Genomic DNA, 5,752 nt, shown 5'->3' with positions numbered 1-5,752 from the left:
AGCAAGTTAAGTACCAAGAGCCACTGGTGGCTTCTGGATAGATGCTCTGTCCAGTCCATTCACTGCATTAGGAAGACGTCTCAGCCACTTCTTCCCGGAACCTGGTGGAGCGAATGGAGCCTGTCTTGAGCCCACGACAGTCACACCAGTTCCCCTCACTGGTCTCCAGATTTCTCTCATGGACATGTTCCGCCCCTCCTTACCCAAGGCGGAAAGAGCCAGGCCTGGCAAACAGCATGCCAAGGGTTGAATTCGTACCTGGGGATATCGAGTGTTCCCTTCAGGGGAAGCCTAATCCCCTGCTGGGTTGGGAGAATCCACACTTTCGGGGCAGGGCTCAGAAGTGCATTCTTTACTTTTTCCCATGCCTCACTGGCTTTCTCTTGGTCCTTTGACTTAGCTTCCTTAGTCTTCTCCCGGAGAAATGGAGAGGTAATGTCCAACCTAGTTATGGCCAAATCCCTGTCCTAGTTACATAGACCTGCTTTTTTATCTTTACCTAGTCTGTCAGATTGGATGTTGAACTTCCAGGCAAGCAGAAACTATGGGCACAGAAACAAAGGGCTCTAGACCAGAGTCAAAGGAAGCTTTAAATATATATTTGGAACAGGACCTTGGATAGTTCCTGGGTGAGAAGTTGACTTGGTAGTTGATTTGAAGGCAGTCTGAGAGCTTTTCTCTTTAGAGACTCAAGTTTGTTTGATTTGATCTGAGGCTTGAACTCAAGCCTTCTGACTCAGTGTCCACTAAACTGCATAGTATCAGTGAATGTGAGTTTTCTGGATTTCAGGAAAATGCTTGACAAAATGTCTCAAGCCATTCAGAGGGAAGGACAGTTAGGTAAGATGACAAATGAGTGAATGAGCAGACTCTAAAAGGAATGATTAATGAATTGCTGTTCATTTGGAAGATTTCAAAAGGATCTCCCCAACCATCTTCCTTGGCTGAGAGCCATTCAACACCTTTATTAATTATTTGGATAAAAATTTGTCAACTTAGCAGAGGACACAAAGCCGTGAAAAATAGACATCCCATCAAATGAAAGATTCCTTACCCAAAAAGATGTCATACAGTTAAAATAAGTCAAACCTAATAAGATGGAATTTATTATACACTTGGCTTCAAAAAGTCAATCTTACATATAAAGGACAAAGGGACTTTGTTTGGACTTTGTTCATGTGAAAAAGACCTTTAAAAGTTTTAGTGGGCTAAAAACTCAAAATGAGTCAACTATAATATAGCAACCAAAAGTAATCTGCTCTTGGTTTACATGAATTGGGTGGCAGCTAGATGGCTTAAAGGTTAGAGAGCTAGACTTGGTGTCAGGAAGACTTCCTTTCTGTGAAGAAAGGATTAACTCTCCCCTTGCCTAATTTTAGCTAATAAAATCAAGAACTTAAAGTACCCCTACTTACCATTAAGTATTGAGAGTTCACAAGTCACTTACTAGAATAAGTGACAGCACCAAAGGTCACTGCACCCTGCCCCTTGAGCAGTGCTAGGCAAATTGAAAGACTGCCATTGAGAGGCAGCTGAGTAGCTCAGTGGATTGAGAGTCAGGCCTAGAGACGGGAGGTCCTAGGTTCAAATATGGCCTCAGACACTTCCCAGCTGTGTGACCCTGGGCAAGTCACTTGACCCCCATTGTCCACCCTTACCACTCTTCCACCTATGAGCCAGTACACAGAAGTTAAGGGTTTAAAAAAAAAAAAAAAGAAAGACTGCCACTGGTTTCTGTGAAGGAGGAGTGATGGGAAGTGAAAGGAAGTGATGTGGAAAAAATGGGTATAAAAAGAGACCAGCATGGTCTGGGAGATTCATTCCCTTCCTAGTGTTTGGAGAGATTGGTTCCAGGCATTCCTTTTCTGGCTTCTGGAGAGATTGGTTGTGGAGATTCCTGCTTTAGCTTTGGAGGAGGCTGTGTTGGTGGAACCCTGACTGAAGACTTGAAGAGATTCCTGCCTTGGTGGCTCTTTGAGGAGATCTTCTCTGCTCATAGGCACTTTGGTGAGACACTCCCTTCAGTGTGAATTTTGTGGAGAGACTCTTTTCCTTGGATTCTCCATAGGTTTGCTGGTGAGTGACTTGGACTTCCACGTGGAGATTGGAACTTTGTCAGGGAGCAAGCTGAAATTCATTGGATCAGCAATTAGAGTAGGCTAAGCAACTCCTTACTTCTTTCCCTCCTACATTTCATGCTTCAACTCTCTCTCTCTTCCTTGTTATAAATAAAAGCTGCTAACAGTTTTTTCTAGCTTAGGAATAATATTTTGAATTTGGTGACCACAACATTGAATCTATAACTTATTTAGTCAAAACCCCAATTTAACCCTTACAGTTCAAATCCTGCCTCAATCACTTCCTAATCATATGAACCTTTTCCCTCATGTGTAAACTGAGGAAAAATTGGACTCAATGACCTTTAATATTCCTTCCAACTCTAAATCTATGAGCCTATGAATAAAAGCATAGTGTCCAGAATGATGTTTTCTATCAATTGTGGTATCTAAATTTCCATCATTAAAGTCATTCCTTGAGAAGCATTCCATTCAGAATAAGAAATACCCTATTCATTCTCCTCTTTAAAAATAATCTTTCCCTCTCCCCTAGTACATCAACTTTAATATCATTCATTCATTCAAAAATATTTATTTAGTATCTACTGTGTATAAGGCCTTGGAGGAGATAAAAAAGGAGGTCCTTGTCCTCATAGAACTTATAATCTTGTAAGGGGTAAGGCATAAATGCAGATACTAATGATACAATATTACTTGAAAAATTCATTCATTAAGACCCTACCCAAGATGCATACCCAATTTATGGAAAATGCCAAGATCAATATCTGGAGCACTCATTCCTCTATCACCATGGCATATTAGATCAAGAACTGGCTTTGGAGTCACAAAGATCCAGGTTTTGTGTTCTTGAACCCAGGTTTGAGTTCAGCTAGCAGTAGGGGGCCTTGGAAAAGTCACTTAAGTTTCTAAGGTCTTAGGAAAGTCTCTAAGACCACAAGGTTTAGAGGTATTCCCCAATTGTTATTTTTTTTAAACCCTTACCTTACATCTTGGGATCAATACTATGTATTAATTTCAAGGAAGAAGAGCAGTATAGGTTAGGTAATGAGGGTTAAGTGATTTGGCTAGGATCACATAGCTATAAAGTATCTGAGGTCAGATTTGAACCTAGGACTTCCAGTCTCTAGGCCTGGCTCTCTTATCACTGAACTACCTAGCCATCCCCATCCATTTGCTATTGGTAAAGGGATTTTCCACACCAAGTTTCCCCATTCTAATTAAATCACAAATATATTCCACCTCAACTTCCCTTCATGAAAAAAAATAAGTGCATCAGAGAGGTATCAAGATTTTCAGAGTGTGCTAGATAGCTGGGGAGCATTAGTGAATGGCGGGCTCCACATGCACAGGGCAGGGGAGCCTTCTGTAGCCCCTGCTCGCTGAGAACACCAAAACCCTTCCCAGACGTTGAATTAGTAATTGAGCTGCCCACATTGTTCTTCTGAGAGTAAGCTCCATTGTCTTCACTTGGCCTTTGTCAATAGGAGAGGTAAATCCACCGTGTGACCAAGGAAACACTGGTCTGGCTGGGATGGTGGGTGGAGAACTGGGGGGAAGGGAACTTGTGCTGGAAATTCTTCCCTCCAAATGCAGAAGGAAGGCAGTAGCTGAAAGGTTAACTTCCCATGACGCACGGGGAACTAGGGACAAGGACAGGGTCAGATTCGGTCTGGATGTGACCCATCTGGCTGGCCACACCTTCTCTGTTACTGAGTTGAGTGACTATAACAGGCAAGTCATTCTTCCTTTCTGACCCTTGGGGTTTTCTTTTTCCATCTGACAAATGGGTATAATATAGCTCATACTTCACAAGGTTGTTGTAAGGATTGAATGCTTGAGTTATCTTAAAAGACTATAAATTCCACCATTGCTCTATAACTACTAGGCTCAGCTACCCAGCAACGTGGTGCCATAGTGCACAAAGCATGACTTGTCTTCAAGAGTTTAAATCTGGCCTCAGACACTGCCTAGATAAAAAGATGAATAGATGAAGTCAGAGTGTTATAGGGTGCAAATTGGTGAACCCCTGGGTTCAGGAAGGAAACCATTCTCAAGAATGAGAGGACTCCAAACTTAGCTTAAAAGTAAAAAGATTTATTAGTAAGATAGGATTAATGGCCAGCAAGACAGCATGAGTGGAGCAGCCATGGGAGGCTCCCCAGAAACCCTCAATCCTGGGGATTATATACTTTTACAATTGTGGGGACGTGATGCTGTGTCATGATGAGGATGTGATTCTAGAGTGGTAAACACTCAGGTATTCAGTGGGGGGGGGAGTGTTGGTCATCTGATCGGGGTCTGCCTGGAGACATAGGGGGTGACCCTCATAGTTTAGGGGACAGTCTGAGATATACAACTTGATGTTATCAAGGAGGTGTATTTCTTTATCTATCTCAACTTAAAGGAATTCCAAGGACGATGGTCTTTACCTCAGGAGTCATGAGGGCAGGAAGTGGGAAGGGAATTCCTCTGTTCACAGCCTGTCTGAGTTAAGGGGTACAGGGTCCCTGCCATCTCTGTACAATGCCCATGTCAAGAGGACCCAGGTTCATGTCTGGCTCTACCAGGTTACCCATGTAACCTTGAGCAAGTCCCTTAGTCAGTTTCTGGGTCTCAGTAAATTTATGTATTAAATGAAGGGATTGGATTAGATGAGCCCCAAGGTCCTGTCCAGTTTTAAATCTATGATCCTAGGTTCTTTTTTTTTTTTTAATCCTTACCTTCTGTCTTAGAATCAATATCGAATACTTGTTCAAAGGCATAAGAGCCTTAAGGACTAGGCAATAGGTGTTAATTGACTTGCCCAGGGTCATATAACTAAAAAGTATCTGAGTCCACATTTGAATCCAGGACCTCCCATCTCAGGATCTGGCTCTCACTTCACTGAGCCACCTAGCTGCCCCCTGATCCTAAGTTCTTAGAAGCCTTCAGTCCCCTCTTTCTATATCTTCCTCTTCTTGGTGTTCCCTGCCTTACCTTCTCCTGGTTCTCAGAATCTCAGTCCCATGGTGACCACAAGGCCCACCACATCCCCCACAGGGCCTTGCCTAAAGTAATCATAGCAAGAGCTTACTTTTCTATAGAACTTTGAAGTTAATAAAGGGCTAGTCAAGTACACATGCACATACACACATCCTATGAGGTAATGCAAGTATAAAGTATCATTATCCTTATTTAACAGATGAGAAAATTGAACATTAGGGAGGGGATGGAATTCCTTCACACAGCAAGTGTCAAAGCTAGAATTTGAACTCAGGGTCCTGATTATACATTCAGAAATCTTAATATTACATATATCAGGTTATCTTAGAGTGGACCATCACTGAACCATGAATGAATAAATGAATGGCCCTGATTAATGAATTATTTATTGAATGAATGACTAGAAGTTTGAATGGATCTTTTCTAGGATGCAAATGGGCCTAGATTTCTCCCTAGAAGCACCAACTTCTATGACCAGAACAGCAATATTATTATGCCAATATTAATTTGTAGAAATTTCTTACTAGGAGTTCCCTAATAGGGGAGAGAAGGGGAGAGAAAGAAAAAGGAAGAGAGAGAGGGAAGGAAGGAATGAAGGAATGAAGGAAGGAGGGAAGGAAGGGAGGGAGGGAAGGAGAGAAGGAGGGAAGGAAGAAGGAAGGAAGGAAGGAAGGAAGGAAGGAAGGAAGGAA

This window comes from Gracilinanus agilis, chromosome 1, assembly GCF_016433145.1.
Source record: "Gracilinanus agilis isolate LMUSP501 chromosome 1, AgileGrace, whole genome shotgun sequence".
Taxonomy (NCBI): domain Eukaryota; kingdom Metazoa; phylum Chordata; class Mammalia; order Didelphimorphia; family Didelphidae; genus Gracilinanus; species Gracilinanus agilis.
Note: the sequence above shows the minus strand (reverse complement) of the source record.